Source organism: Cryptomeria japonica, chromosome 6, assembly GCF_030272615.1.
Source record: "Cryptomeria japonica chromosome 6, Sugi_1.0, whole genome shotgun sequence".
Classification (NCBI taxonomy): Eukaryota; Viridiplantae; Streptophyta; class Pinopsida; order Cupressales; family Cupressaceae; genus Cryptomeria; species Cryptomeria japonica.
Window position 1 is genome coordinate 624,606,167 of NC_081410.1, and position 18,052 is coordinate 624,624,218.

Here is an 18,052-nt window from a genome sequence, read left to right on the forward strand (position 1 = left end):
ATTTTTTCAACACATTGAAAGAGAAATTATGTTTTCCATCTATTCTTATATCGTATCTCTCATGGCCTTTTGAGATTGAGATAGATGCTTCACAGTATGTGATTGGAGTTGTTATAAAGAAAAATGGTCATCATGTGGCTATCATTCATAAATATTTTTTGCTACTACAAGAAATACTCTACATATGAAAAATAATTATATGCACTGGTACATGCCATCAAGTATCAAAGACAATGTATTTCGGGAAAATAAATAGTTGTTCATACTAATTACTTGCCTCTACTATTTCTTCAATCTCAAAATAAAATTGAAGAATCTAGGCCTTTGAAGTGGGCTTCATATTTACAATAGTTTCACTTGGTCATCAAGTATAAGAATAGGAACACCATAAATGTTGTATATTGTTTGATTTGTCATCCTACAACACATGTTTTAGTTGTTGTATCCACTTCTCATTTGGGATTATAAACATGGTCTTATTAGTATGCTCAGGATCTTAATTTTGGCACTACATTCACAAGTCTTTAGAATTCTTCAACTTCAAATTTGACACCTTTCTAAGATTTTCATATCAAGGGTTATTGTACAAGTTGGATAAATTGTGTGTACCTTGAGATTATAAGACTTATCTTCTTAAGGAGGTACATTATACTCTTTATGGTGGGTATTGTGGAAAGCAAAGAATACTTCATAATTTTTAACGATTCTTCTATTAGCCTCATGTGTAGTGACCATCCAACATAAAGATAGGCTTGACAATTTCTTCACCTATTCCTTCTCATCCCTAGGAGAGAATTTATATGGATTTAGTTAGTGGTTTTCCATTGTTTGTTCATTGTCATGATTGTGTTTTTTGGTTGTCAATTGATTTAGAAAGATGGGTAAGTTTATTCCATGTCGCAAGACAAGTTATGCACATGAATTATCTCAACTCTACTTCAAATTTGTTTGGAGATATTATAGGTTACCAACCAGCACTATTTCTAATCATGACTCGCATTTTGTAGCACATTTATGGTGATATTTGTGGAAAATTTTGGAGTTTTCTTTAACTTCCATTTCTTTTCGTCCTTAATCAGATGGTCAAACTAAAGTTGTGAACAGAAATATTATACAAAGTTTGATGTTTTATCACCATAGTTCTCTTGACAAGTGGGATATGAGCATAACCCACATAGGACATGCATACAACCATGCAATTCATTCTCCTTTTGAGGCATGTAATGGTTTTCAACCTTTGGAATAATTTGAATTGCCCTTATCTTTTTCCCTCTCTAGCCATAGCCCAAGCCTTCATCCAACATTTATAGAATCGTTAGTCCAAATTAATTCATATTATTTAGAAGGCTCAAGAAAAGAAAAATAACTTATAGATTGACATCATATCTTTCATAATTTTCAAGTTGGAGATAGAGTTTTCTATGGGCCTTACACTATTCTTCAAAAGGTGTCTAAAAATGCTTTTTGACTTGATCTTCCAACTTAGTTGGGCATCCATGATGTTGCCAATGTTATTTTCTCAAGCACTACCATGAGTCACCACTAGAGATTGAGCCTCCTGAAACTCATCCTTTAGATATTGTTTTTGATATTCAGCTTCCACTTGATTCCGATCATATTTTTGATACAAAGACTCATTGGACATGATAGGGTTCCACCACTTCCTACCTTGTTGCCTAACAAGGTCAAATTTTGCATCGGGCTTATTGAATCTGTCATCATTAGCTATCTCAAGGTTTTCCTTCTCTTCTGAAAATTGGATTCCAATACCATTATTTTAAGAATGAGTGAGGAGGATTCATAGGGCATAAACAGGTTATATATAAGGTGTTAACATAGGATTATTATTTTATTAGTTTCTATCTATGTAAAAAGTCAAAAGCTAAAATTAAAGGTCAATTTCCTAGTTGGCTAATGTCTATCTTATTTGGCCAATGTCTAATTAGTTTCATAAGATAATTTTTTTATTATCTCCACTTCACATTAAGATTTGGATGATATTTCCAAATTAACTTTAATTTAGACATATCCATGCCTATATAATATTTATATTTTTCTCTTCATGTAGCATATTAGAAATGCAAGTGTATAGTGTTAATATTATGTAGAGATTATTGTTCATTTGTAGAATCTATTCTCTATTTTTTGTTCATTATTTTTCTTGTTTCCATATCATAATTACCATTGAAAAATATCTCATTATTAAGGACCTTGTGAATATTTTTAAGGATAACAAGGATAATCCTTCTACATGTAATAATAAACCTTGTCTTTGGGCAAAGAACAAGAATTTTTCCAATGATGGTGTAGTAGAGTCAAAGACTATTCAAAACATACAAAATTCATACCAATACACTCAAGGTATCACCCTTTCTAAATAAAATATCACCTTTACAAAAATAATACTCCAAAAATAAAACTCTTTTAGAGTAACCTATTGAAAATGCATTGCGAAAACTTGTTCAAGCTAAAATAATCACATTACCTAAAGCTAGAAATCATGAACTAGTTGTGAAATCCTGGTGGTATAAATACAACAAGTTTTGTGACTATCATAGGATTAAAGGACATAATAATTTTGATTGTGTTAAATTGAAACATCTTATCCAAGTCCTCATTGCCAATGGTGATAATACTATTGATGATACGAGACTTCCTTATCAAACAATGACCTTAAGACATCTAAAGGTCCACTTTGTAAACATGGAAAAGAAGATGCCACTAAAAAGGGTAGCAATGTTAACAATTCTAATTATTCTATTGATCCACATGAATACACCATCGGAAATATAATTCTTGTGTGTACAAACACATGTAGTGGTAATATAGCATCAAATGATACCCTTCCAAAATCGTCTTCGTACCATCTCATGATCCTTTTCCTAATCAAGATCAAAGAACCGATTCATAATCTTCCACATGTCGGGAGCAAGATATATTTTTCATCTCATCTACTATACCAAGCCAAGATCAAAGTGTCCTTCATCTCCATCTCATGCTTGTATTCCAACTCAAAGTGTTCCTTCATTTCCATCCCAAGATCCTAACATGCCTCTCAATCTCCCTTATGGTCATAATCCTCCAAAATATTGAATCATACATATCCAAGTAATGCATATCAAAACACAAAATAAATTGACATACAAACTTTCTCATTCAATAGCTCATACCCCACTAATTCATCCACACCATCATATATCCCTCATCCCATCCTCATGCATTTTTCCTTATTTTGATCTTGATTATCCTATCTATATCCTCTATGGTATATTCTTCATAGTATGCAAGTCCTCCAATCCCATCTTTGATCTTGATTTATCTCTTAGCTTTCCTATGTAGATATCATTACGATCTAATCAAAATTGCTAATGTCATAGTTACAGCAAGAAGATCAAATCTCGTAAGTTTAAGGTAAAGAATCAACAAGTACGAGGCAAGATCCAATCATACCACAATAAAAATTTGTTTATCCATCTCATCCCACATACCTCATCCCTAACTAGAGGCAGCTCTTTGACCTATTTTTTGTAGTGGATCTATATAATTATCTTGATAAAATTAATATCACAAACCTAAACAAAACCAAAATAACAACAAATTTCAAATGCATTTCATGAACAAGACATTGAGCCTTCACAAAAAAAAATAAGTGAGAGATTGATACTAGTCTAAGTTAGAGCTTCCTACATCACTTATTTAGCTATCTATGTCTTGATAGATGTATCCTTCATATATCATGTTCTTATCTAACTTTTCACACCTTGACAGATGTATCTTTCCTATATTAGGTGCTATCCATCTACATTGTGCTTATCCTTTTTGGAAAGATATATGTTGGTTGTTAATTTGTTTTTCATTTTCTCTTTTATTTTTTATTTATCTTTTGACATACCACATTTATTGTTTTATTATTTTATTTTAATATTTGATCCTTCATATTTTTATCTTAACATTTGATCCTTGATCTTTTTATCTTAATTTTTGGTCTTTGATCTTTTTATCTTAATCTTTGATCTTTGATATTTTCTTTTGACCTATCGTAAGGAATTTTGAGGAAGCCTCAATCTCAATATCATGGTGAAGAGTGAGGAATGGGGTAGGGTCACTACTTTTTCTATATGTTATGTTTTAGAATCAGAGTCCATGCAAAGGGATACCAATGTCACACTAATAAAACATTTGATGATGATACAAAGAATAACAAAGAAAGAAAAGAATCCACCAATTTTTCATACCCTTCCACATATCCATCCATTTTTCATACCATTCTATATATCCATCCATCTTCCATATCCTTTCATATCTATCCATTTCACACATTTTCCATTCACTCCATTACCCATTTATATGTTTTAGTTTATATTTAATTATTGTGATAACATTCACCATTGCCTCTAGTTGCATTCACACATTTGTTGATCACACATCACATATCCTATCATTTGACCTAACCTATCTTTCATTTCACGAGATTGAATCTAAACTTGTTTTCTATTCAATCTTGTAAGGATGCATCCATCCATCTTTCTATCCTATTTTTATATTATCATTGTAGCATATCACTATTATCATTCTTTTTTGAAACAATGCCATAAAAAGTATTGTCTCAAAGAGGGACAAAAAATGTAGACATCTAAAATTGGTTGATGCATTTTCATGTTATCATCCCTTTATCATATTTCTTCTATGCATATCAATTAAATAATTTTTAATTATTAAACTAATTTTTCCTCTATAAATTAAATATTTTTTCTTAAATTTTTTAATTTATTCACAATTTTCCCTCCAATATTTAATTTATTTTCTCCTATAATTAAATGTTTTGTTTAATTTTTCACTTAAATAAATAAAATAACTTTTGTATGTGTTTCCTTTGTGCATTACACCCTCTTTATTCTTCTATATCATCAATCCTTGTGCTATTATAAATCTCACCCACTCTCAAATTTTCTCATCCACTAATCTTTCAAATTAATCTCCAACATTGATTAAATGTTAAGTGAGTCATGCATATAAATAAGAACTTCACTCATTCATTGCCCCCTTCCCCCCCCAACACTTTTATTATCAAATTTCCAAAGCACTTTTATTATCAAATTTCCAAAGCACTTTTATTATCAAAACTCATATACAAGATATCACATGACTAGCACTATCATTATCAAGCAAGAATCAATCAATAATCCAATATTAATAATCAAGCCCTCACCATATCATGTTGATATCAAGGTTATACTTAAATATGAGAGAAATCTACATCAAGCATTCAATTTTATCAAGTAAACAATGGAGCAATCTAAGGTATTTGTTGTGCTTTTATTGTTCATTATTAGACTTATACATAAATCTTTGGCTTTATTGAGTAAGAGTGAGTGTGACTTTGGATCTTGCATTGCATTGTTTTGATTTTATTTAGATTCAAGTTTTCGTACCATCACACCTCTTAACTACATGCCAACAAACTTGTCCAAAATTAGTCATGAAATAGCTAAAAACTTTCACTATTTGAGCAATGCTTGGTTTATTAAAAACCATAAAATACATTGACTTCCCAACAACAATAGCATATGATACTTGAGCCATTTCCTCTGTTTCATGTGGTGAGGTTAGAAACTAATTTAAGATAATTTTACTCCCATCGAGATAGAAACATGTAATGGTCTACAAGCTCCATGCTAAATCTCTCCAACATTGAGATTACATTCTTGCTCTAGAATAACCAAACTGTTATGTTTACTCCATCTCTAATGACCTCCATATCCAAAATATATCTAGTAGCCCTTAAGTCCATCTCAAATTGTGTTGAAAACTTAAACTTCTTCCACAATGTTTTTGTTGTGTCATGTAGATCTTGTTATGCCCTTAATCTTAGAGTGTGCATAGTTGACTTGTGACTACATTAACTCTTAAATAAGTCCTATGCTCATATCATATTATTATATTACTATATAGATCATTAGGTGCACCTTCTTGTTATATTTTAGTATATAACATGGTCTGGGTGATATCCAATGCATGAGTAGGATATTTATATGAGGTAATGAGTGTTATTTGATCATTATATTGTGAAGAATGCTCTCATTGGAGATATTTGGAGGTTTTCCCCCTCGAAGGGGCTTGTTATTCTTAGTTTTTTTCAAGCATATGTAGAATAATTTGTATTATATTCTTCTTTTGTTTAAATTATTTCATTACAAGTGGTATTAGACCTTGATCTAGGAAGTCATTTTGTAAGCAAATATCTCTTTGAATTTGGTAAAAAATTTCTTGATTTTTCAATGGGTTTTCAAGGTCACATTTATTATTTTAATATATGAATTTGAAGAAAATTTGAGCAAGATTCAATGATTTATCATAGCATTGGGGTTAAATCAAGGTTTCCATCTAAGTCACTACCAAAGCTGAAAATAAATATTTTTTTTAATATTTAGAGGGTCCATCAATAATATTTGTAACTCTAAAGAAAAATTTTGAGGTGATTTTGAGTAGAAATAAAGGATTTATTGGGAAATTAATGTTTCCATCAAATTAGATGATTTATTGAATATTTTTTTGGGAAGAGGCATCTTGGAATTGGTAAGTTACAATAATTTGTAATGTTATTTAGATTTCATTTGTGTGAATTGCATAATTATTTTTTCCATCATGATGAGGCCTATAAAAAGAGGCAAAAAGAATGTGTTAGGTCCAACAATGAAAGCTAATGTACTGAGAGGGGAGGGGTGAATCAGTACTTCAAAACTTTTCTTTAAAAAAAATCTTACTGATAAACATAAACTATAAACTGCTGATCTCATAATATAAAGCTAACACATAATTATAGAAATAACATTCATACACATTTCACTCCATAACACAAATATTTTGGTTACGTAGAAACTCTTTGTTAGAGAGAAAAACTGTGGTGGGGATGGCACCCACAACTTCACTACTGCAATAATAAAGGTTGCTCAGTTAGAGCTAATGTTTAGCTATTTCTGATAGCTTACCCTGTTAGGAGTATAAAGATCTTTAGATCTACCTTGCTAAAGGATTTCACAACACTTATACAAAATGTTGCACTTGGTTAAAGGCTTTACAATTTATAGACTTTGTTAGAGTCTTTTACCCTGTTAAAGGTTTCTATTACAATTCAAATGATTCAATAAAATCTTTACAAATATCTGCAACTTTACATCTAAAATGTTATAGCAGATTCTATGTGCTCAATATGAAATTACCTTGCTCATATCATACCTCGGTAATTGATAAATCAACTCGATAAACCCTTCTGTTTACTCTGTCCCTTAAACTATTCTCTGAAGACTTTCTTGGTGACCTCTAAATATCTCTATCAGTCGTAATAGTCACAACTCAATGTGTCCTCTTATGATTTTCCTTTTAACTCTTCTATCACACATGTCTCTCTTCTTGATTCTCAAATCACTCTGTATAAATAGATCTCTAGGACGGTGATCTATTCATGCTTCAATCTTACAAACAAGATTCATTGAATGAATAAACATAGAAATTATTTCATTGGATAAACTTCCTCAAAATCATACAAAATCTTGAAGTGCAATTTCCTATGTGATAATGGTTCCTTGTTCCTCGATTCTTGTAACACGTTTCCACATATGTGTCTAGGTTCATTGAATCTGGTAACACGTTTCTACTCGGTTCAGATTACTCGGTATACCTTCTTTGCTGCTCAGTAGACATAGAATGTTGCTCAGTAGACAGCTTAGTGTATACTTAACTCTGTGACTCCTTTCTTCTGTAACCGACTGCTTTAGAGCTTACCGACTGAATATTTTGGTAGTATTAACCGACTAGAGTATATAGGATGACTTTGGACATAAAACTAATGACAACTTAGTAAATAATAACAATCTCCCCTTTTGACATTAGTTTGGTATGTTTGACAAAACTCCTTTCAAATTCATATCTCAAACTCTATATACTTACAAAATTTGACTAAAATGACAGTATATACAATTGTTAATGAATAGTAACATACTCAAATATATACTCCCCTTATCAATATACTATACATAACTTAATTTGCATGCTCCTGTGATCAATGCTCAATGTTCACTGCTCTGTGTTCTATGATCCCCCTGTCAAATTCAACTGTACATTTGGATACTCTGTTCTGCTCAGTACACTCCCTCTTATACTCGGTATACTCCCCCTTTTTGACAAACATCAAAACTAGTTACCATTAGGTGGAGGCAACTGGTCAAAAATAGATTTATAATTTGTACTAGCATCGGTGAGAGCAGTGGAGAGTGCATCCTTGACACTATCCATTAGGGAATTTTGCACTGTAATATCAGCTAACAGTGAAATCAAACCATCTAAAGTGCTTCCCTCTGGTTGAGTAGATAAGTGGGTAGCTCGGTTGATCTGCTCTTGGACTGATGATAAGTGGGGAATAAATAAGGTCTGAAGAGTCATGATATCCATCCTTATTTTGTGCTCTTCATTCTGAAGTTCTAATTGTTTAGCCATAAGAGTTTGCAGCTTGGCATAGAAATTCTGAATAGAATTTGGCTCGGTGGTCAATTTATTGGAGAGATCGGTAATCTCTTGTTCAATAACTTCGGTCTTATGCTTGATATCCTTAATAAATAATAAAATGTACAGAGCTTCTGAAATAAATAAAGAATATGTTTGAGTTGAGGGGACAACTCAACAATGAGTCTAACAAGCTTGACTTTACCTATGGCAATTGCTTTCTGCACTTCTTCAATCATTTTGGTAGTTAGCTCTTTGTCCTTCAACATGCTGAGGTATTCTGATGCGTCTACTCCTGATGCTTCTAATTTAGTGAGTAGTTCATCCAGTTGCATATGGATGGCAACATCTTTATTCATGGTAGCTTCAGGTAGCATGTCTGTCAATAATGCTTTAACCATCTGAAGTACTTAGTTCTTCTTCTGAATAGCCATTTGTCTTTCTTGTTCTGCTTTGGCTTTACATAGTTCTCCAAATTCAATAAGTGCTTGCCCTTTCAGTTTTCAAATGTCAACATTTGGCAACACAATAGGCTTTGACAGATCTACCTTGAAACTATGCTTCTTCACTTTCTTTTCTTTGGATGATGAGGCTTTCACCTATTGAATGAGTACAATGGCTTTCGAGGCTTGTTCACCCTCGATAGGTTTCTCGATAGAGGCAACACTTTTGTTAGTTCCCTTAGCCTCTGATGTGTCCTTCGGTGATTCCTTGCTTGGGGTCTCAGTGGCAATAGTTTCAATGCATGCAGGGGCTTGAGAAGTTTGTTCCCTGGTGGCCTGAGAAGTAGATTCTCCTTTTGTAGACTGTTGACCCTCTTTGCCTTGATCAGTGTCTTGAGGTTTCTTGGTTGAAACTTGTTGAGTTACCATAGGATAGGACTTGACTTGTTCCAAAACTGATTCACTTGATACCAGTTTGGCATAGGCATTTCCTTCTATCATCTCTTGTTTTGGTGCCTCAGTGTCCATGACATCCTCATCTTGTTGAATAGTTGAAGCAAGATCTTGCTCGGTAATGTCAACTATTTCTACTTCACCTCGAGTTTCTTCAGTTTGGATTCTGAAGATTTCTTGCCATTTTTCTTTGGTTTCTTTTTCGACTTCAAGATAAAGTCCATTCGTCATTTTCAAGGCTCTATGCTTCACTTGAAAATTTGTCTAGTAGTTTTTCAAATGGTTTCTAATATCATCTACTGACATGTCTAGAAAGAGATGTACTAAAACTCTTTCTCTTATCTGCTTCTTCGAGTCCATAGCATATTTCCATCTATTGTCAATGTGAGAGTATAATGCATTTGGAAGAAAATTACTTACTTCCAATGGAACTACTCAGAATTTGAGAAGTGCGCATACAACTAATTCTTATATTTGCCTCTTCTCATCTTCTATTCTGGAGTCATATTTTACATACCTGAATGACCTGAATCCTCCATATTGTTTCAATTTGGCACAAAAGTTATCAACACTGTGTACATCTTCCTTTGTGCTTTTAACAATCTAAAATTTGTTTTTGTCTTCAGATTTTGTGTCACTTGACTCTTTATTCAAAATGAGTCTCCTGGTCGACTTTCTATAAGTCTTTGTCACTTTAGGCAATTCAACCTTTTTCTGCCTCTTACTGGGTGATACTGCAGATGATCTAGTGTTAGGTCATTTCACTGGTGGAGTTGGTGATACCTTAGGTGTATCTTGTTTCTTCCTTTTCAATATTTTGCCCTTTGGCAACTCGGTGCTCAGAGTAATTGATACTTCTTGAGCCTCAGATTCTTCCTCAATTGTAAGTTGATCACTCTTGATAGGAGTGGAGGTAGAACCTTCTCCAAATTTCTCAGTTAGCACTTTGATCATTTTAGTGGCTTTTTTTGTAGCCTTCGGTACTACTATGCTCATTTTTACTTTTTCTTTGACCTCTTCATCGATACCATACCTGATCTTGGTAGCATGCCTAGGAAGTGTCAAAAAGGCATCTATCTGTTGTTGAGAAATATCAAGATCCATCTCATAACCCATGGATGGTAGAGATTGAGTTCTAGGATCTACTACATTGACATAATAGTAGTTGGTGTCCACTTCAAAACATATATCATCCTTATATTTTTCCACTAACTGAGGTGGGATTTTGTACCTATTATGCATCTTTTCTTGAAATTTGTTGAAGTAGTCATCCATTATCTCATTTAAATTATCACCTAACTGATTGATAAAGTCATTTATTTGATGGGTGATTGGTCGGTGTAACTCCCAAACTATGTTACCAACTGATGGGAAGAATTTCTGAAAATAGAAAAACATGCACACTAAGAGTGACCCAAACTTTAGTGTGTTTGCCAAGTTATTCTTCTTAGGTTTCCTTATAGTGTTGAGATTTTCAAATAGGTTTTTCAACAACACTTCACATAGATCAATCTTCATACCCTTTTTCACAATCTTGTAGGCCAAATCTACAGCTACACAAGGTACACTATTTTCTCTTGCCGATTGACAGAAACAATAACCGATGACTCTAATTGCAAACTTTAGCTCTGCATCTGTAACATTATTCAATTTAAGACCTCTGCAATCAGACTCAACTCCAGTTAAAGTTATCAATTCCTTCTATGAAATCATTTTCTGTGCTCGGGCATGGTCGTATATAGGATATCTGGTTATTATGTGAATGATCTCCTTGGTGATTTTGAACGATTGCTCCTGTAACCACATAAAGTCATCATGAACTCTGCTCAAAACAAATTTAACCCATTGGGGTTTGAAAACTCGAGGATAGGTTAGGGCTTCGGTCAATCCCTTAACTGTGATATGCTCATATTTGCTATCTAAGATTCCATCGGTGCATAACTCATCATACATGTCCTTGATCTCGGTATGACCTAGCTCTTCAACACGGCACTTAGTGTAGAATCTGACATCTTCAACCAATAGAACCCTATCCGGAATAAGAGAAAATATAGTTTTCTCATCGGGTTCATATGCAACTTTGGGAGGTAAGGAATACTTCAAAGAGGGCTTCTCAATAGTCTCAACTACAACAGGTTTCTGCAACTTAGGAGCCATTTCAAACTTGGATTTCTACTAATGAAAGAGCTTAGGGTTTTAACTAACCAAAAAATGCTTTCGACTTAGTAAATATAATGCAGATGCTCACAACTGATATTGACCGATTAACTAGCTTGAAAATGCGTTTGAGATTGTTGTATAAATACCTTGAAATTCGCTCGGGAGATGTTTGATCGCCTTTGAATTGCTTAGCTCTGCTCTTGATAACTGGTAAGTGTAAAATGATCACGCGAAGAACTTTAAGTACACATTTTACCTTATCGATCTTTGTGCAGTTACGTAAGAAAACATTAAATACACTCAGTTCCACTAAACTGATTAACTTCCTTTTACGCTTTTACCGACTAGACAGGTTTCCTACACTTACCGACTTCTTTGGTACTCCAAAAGACTAGACAAAATTTCAAAATTGCTAATGCATCTTAGCTATGTAGATTTTGAAATTAAGTACATGATAAAATAGGAACTGTTAAGATCTAACCTTGAGAGAATGCAGTCCCTTCATACCTTTACTGATTAATTCGAAGTAGGTGCACCTAACTCGGTAGGTAAGGTGCTTTCTTCATTTTTTGACTCAATTTCCTTCTTTTTCTAGATTTTCTGTAGTTTGATTTTTATCTCTTCAGTATCTCCTCTGGGTTGATCTCTGCAATCTTTAGCCAAGTGTCCAACTTTATGACAATGAAAGCATGCCATTCCAGGATTTCTCCATGATCTTTGGTGGTTCATTCCAAACCTTATCATGCAGTTGGCACTTATATGTCCATATCTTCCACAACATTCACACCATATCCTTGTATTGTAATCCCATGGTACTGCAGTATACTATCAGTCAAGATCTATGTGAGTTCGGTAGCTTCTAGTATTTGCTCGATGTGAAGACCTCATATAGTTTTTCTACTTAAACCAACACTTCTCGGTACTGTGTCCATATCTATTGCAGTTTTTGCAAAACCCCTTGAATTTTGCCTTCTGAAAATTGCTAGCAGACTTTGTCCTACATTGTTTAGATGTGTGACCATACTTATTGTAATTGTAACAATAACCATCAGACCTAGTGACATTTGGTTGCTTACCTTTTCTGATTTGGCACATGTTGGCAGTATGTCCTTGTTTTCCATAGTAGTTGCAGATAGGCTTCTTTCCTTTGATGTTCTCCTTGTTTCCAACTTGCTTTGATGATTCCCCTCTCTTGGTGGTGTTGATCCCTTTCTCGGTAGAGTTTTTTTCTTTGTAACTGAGTCCTGCATCTTTGTTGGGTCTTCTTATATTTAGTTGCCCACCCAACATCCTTGATGCTTCATAACTTTTCTTCAGTGTTTCTTTTGATTTCTTCTCTACTTCAAGTTCATTGGTCAATCTCGATAATTCAAGTTTCAATGCTTGATTCTCATTTTCTTTTAGATTTGCTTCATGATGTGCATAACCCAATTGATCCAAAAGATTATGTTGAATTCCAATCATTCTTGTGATTTCATCATTCTTTTCAGACACCAATGCTTCTAGTTGTTGGTTTTCCCTTTCCATGTCTCTTATGTTATCCTCAGCTATTCTTAATGCATCAAGATTTTCAGTCATCTGTGTGCTAAAATGTTCATGTTCTCTTTTCATTGCCTTCGGCTGTTTAGTCAGTGCTTTGTTCTTTTCTTTTAGTTCTCCAATCATTTCTTCAGTCTCTTCTGATATACTGTTCTTAGATGATGTATCAATTTGTTCCACCAACTCTTGTGAGTCCTGTAAATCATCAGACAACCTTCTTCTGACTTTCAGTGATCTTTGCATTTGTCTCTACATATCTGTAATCACTTGATTAGCATGATCCAATTCTTCTTGAAGATTCACAATTCTCTGAGATTGTTTGTAGCCTTCCATTGATAAGATCTTTCTCTTTAGGCTGTTAAACCCTTTTCCAAGATTGAAGCTCTGTTACCAATTGTTAGGTCCAACAATGAAAGCTAATGTACTGAGAGGGGAGGGGTGAATCAGTACTTCAAAACTTTTCTTTAAAAATAATCTTACTGATAAACATAAACTGTAAACTGTTGATCTCATAATATAAAGCTAACACATAATTATAGAAATAACATTCATACACATTTCACTCCATAACACAAATATTTTGGTTACGCAGAAACTCTTTGTTAGAGAGAAAAACTGCGGTGGGGATGACACCCACAACTTCACTACTGCAATAATAAAGGTTGCTCGGTTAGAGCTACATGTTTAGCTATTTCCGATAGCTTACCCTGTTAGGAGTATCAAGATCTTTAGATCTACCTTGCTAAAGGATTTCACAACACTTATACAAAATGTTGCACCTGGTTAAAGGTTTTACAATTTATAGACTTTGTTTGAGTCTTTTACCCTGTTAAAGGTTTCTATTACAACTCAAATGATTCAATAAAATATTTACAAATATCTACAACTTTACATCTGAAATGTTATTGAAGATTCTATGTGCTCAATATGAAATTACCTTACTCATAGCATACCTTGGTAATTGATAAATCAACTTAGTAAACCCTTTTTTTTACTCTGTCCCTTAAACTGTTCTCTGAAGACTTTCTTGGTGACCTCTGAATATCTTTGTCAGTCGTAACAATCACAACTCAATGTGTCCTCTTATGTTTTTCCTTTTAACTCTTCTATCACACATGTCTCTCTTCTTGATTCTCAAATCACTTTGTATAAATAGATCTTTGGGACGGTGATCTGTTCATGCTTCAATCTTACAAACAAGATTCATTGAATGAATAAACATAGAAATTATTTCACTGGATAAACTTCCTCAAAATCATACAAAATCTTGAAGTGCAATTTCCTATGTGATAACGGTTCCCTGTTCCTCGATTCTTCAACACGTTTCCACATATGTGTCTAGGTTCATTGAATCTGGTAACATGTTTCTACTCAGTTCAGATTACTCAGTATAACTTCTTTGCTGCTTGGTAGACATAGAACGTTACTCGGTAGACAGCTCGGTGTATACTTAACTCTGTGACTCCTTTCTTCTGTAACCGATTGCTTTAGAGCTTATCGACTGAATATTTCGGTAGTATTAACCGACTAGAGTGTATAAGATGACTTTGGACATAAAACTAATGACAACTTAGTAAATAATAACAGAATGTTGTCACACGTTGAAGTGTCTAGATTAATGTAGTAATTAAGTATATTATTCATAATGATGAAATAAACAAGGTTCGTGAAAAATTTAATTAGTTAAGAAGGAGATGACTGAATGAATTTCATTGATGGAGGATATGTCGAAGACTAAGTTATCAAGGAAAATGAAATGGATTATGCATGGTTTGAACTATAAGAGATGTTATTCACATAATAAAGTGGAAGATTATTCTTCTAAGGGATATAGATTTTTTGGGCTTGATGTATATCTCAAGAAGGATCAACACTCAGATTATCTTATGCCTAGGTATTTCACACCAAAGTTGGATATGAGAAATTTTAATGGGAAGGATCCAACCAATTGGCTTTTTTAAATGGAGTAGTTCTTTGATCTTCACCGTGTTCCATGTCAAGAAAAGGTGGTAACAACTATACATGGAACTAGATCAATTTATTTGGTAGCATTGGCTAAATGAAGACATGAGAAAGAAAGGTTGTGTGGTCACATGGTTAGTTTTTCATGAGGAATTTTCTACACATTATGGAGATAATTTTATGGATAGCTACTTCTAACAACTCAATAACTTAAATAAAATAAGTTTAAGAGTGGATAATGTTAAAAACAAACAAAAACAAATTATTTGTAGTAGGTTTAAAGGACCGCATCACATATGAGGTACATTTTTTCCAGCCATAGTCCTTATTCCAAGCAATAATTATGGCAAGGAAAGTTGAGGAAACTTTTTTGCCGAATAGACGACAATGGCTTAGAATTTCTTTTGTTTAATGTCTATTACTTGTTCTTCTCTAGAATATTCTTTATTGGATATATCAGAGGACCATTCTTCCATCTATTTGCAATGTATTTCTCCCTATGGTGACATTCTTCACATTACTCGAGCTCCTTTTTATGGGTCATTATTCTTTGGTGGTGTTCCAACGTTTCTGATGTAGGAGCTTCCAGGGTGTAAGATTAATTTTGCATCACCCAAAAAAATTGTTTATTTGTTAATAAGGGATATTTTTGGTAAATTGAAGTTGATGGTGAAGGAATTATCCCAATATATTGTGGCGTTTAGGAGTTGTCCAATTTTTCTAGGAAATTTCTCCAATAGAACTTCAAATGCATTTTTGAGGGTCTTAGAGGCCCAAAATCGGGTCAAAAAATGTAGAACTTATAGATCTTGCTAAAGTAGGGTGTAGATCTCTTCACAAGGTTTTTGACGATGTATGATGATTGAAAATTCAACAGTCAAATTAAAAGATATGACCTTCAAAAGTTGTGCTACTTCAAAGAAACAAAAATTCCTATGAATACCAAAACCCATTCTGGGCATATTCCTGAAGAACACAAATGAACACTGAGAGGGGGTTGAACCAGTATATTTAAAATTTTAATTATGTGTGCTAATACTGCTACTAAAAATTAATTAAGAACACATACACACACAAAGACAAGCCACAACACCAGATATATGAGGAAAAACCAATGTGGGAAAAACATCGATGAGAATAGCTACTGGAGTCCACTGCTCCAATCCAGCCTCATAGTAAATAATAGTTTACAATGTTTAGGGCACCAACCCAAGGAGCACCAACCCCTGAACTTTAGGGCAACAACCCAAGGAGCACCAACCCATGATTTTATGAGCACCTACTCAAAGGAGTACCTACCCCTGCTCTAAGCATCCACTCAAATAATTATAGTGATTGATCAAGTTTATAATGAAATGATAAATCCTTGTTACAAATGAGTTTTATAACACTTACAAAATTCTCGTATCTTGAGAATGACTTTCTCTGCCTGCTAAAGTTTTTCCTTTATTTCTCCTTCATCCTCTGTCTAGTTAAACTTCTTCTCTCTGCTACATCATTACTCTGTTGAATGCTTTGTTCTTTCTATGTGCTGACACTTTCTACTTCTATAAATTTGCTCTATTTTTTCTTGGCAGCAACACACTCTCCCTCTTCAGCACTACAACTTTTTTCAGTCGACTAGTGAGGATAGCTTTGTTTCTACCTTTATCACTGTCTCAACAACCACACCTACCAATGTCAAATCATATTTATAGCTACTGTTGGATTAGATCGAATCTGCACACATTAGATTTTTCTTCTACTACAGACTTGAATATTTTATTCAAGTTAGTTGTCTTGGAGGTCTGCAACTCAAGAGATTTTATTCTTTGTCTTGAATAAGATCTGAAATCAGCTACTTGAATTAAATACATCATTTTTGTCTTCAGATTATTCTCTTTACTTGGATTACTAAGTTTAGTAATCTTCTTTATCCAAAATGATCTAGGAACCTTCCTCAAGCCAAACAACCTGCTACAACTCTATCGCCATTAATGTGTTTCCCATCATATGTCAACCTACTCTGAAAAGATTAAAAACTACCATACTGAAATCCACCATCAATGACTTCTGCATATCAGATTCTTTCTTTGTCCACCAAGAAAAAACATGTCTTCATGTTCTTCATCTAGATCACTCAGTTGAGGTTGGTTGGCCTCCACGTAAACCCTTGTGTCAATCAGCATGCGCAGATATCGTTAAAAGTCTTCACAATCAAGATACAAGTCACCTGGTCAACAATGGTCAACCACCACATGGACTATCATTCTTATCAAACTGCCAATGTGTCGACTAAAACACCTCTAATGACCTTAACCTTTGTCAATGCAGGATGGAGGGATGCGCATCATTTTGCCTTTCAACTTCCCCCACATCATTGTTCACATGCTCATTTTACCCACACAGGCTGGCAGGATGCACTATTTTTCTACCTCAACTTACCCTACGAGAACCTCTTTCCATCCTACTGCAGGTTGTGGAATCCTTCACTTGCTTCTTTTTCTTATCCCGTGCGATCATCTCCCATCCATCTTGAATGGTGCGTAATAGCGGGGGCCATCCCTTACATCATCTCTTGTTTCCTTGCGAACTCATTTACTTTGGCTTCTCTTCATGTGGGATAGTAGGAGATATTTCTCCCTTTACCTTTTTATCTTGCATGACCAATTTTCATTGGTCATCCATGCTCCAGGATAGCGGGGGATGCAACCGCATTATCTTTTCTTAACCCCACGTGACCCTTCTTCTCTAGTCTTCATTGATGTGGGATAGCGAGAGACATCTTTTGGTTAGCCTTTTGTGTTATCCCATGAGGTAACCATTCTTACATCCTTCACGGTGTGGGATGGTGGGATAGACCATTTTCCTCTAATTTCATTATCCCGCAGGGTCATTTGGCTACCTTCCAACTCATCGCAGGGTAGCGAGATGCCTGCACATACATGACGGGTCGGACATGAATACAACACAACATAAGTGAACCACTAAGACACTAACACATGGATAGATGGGGA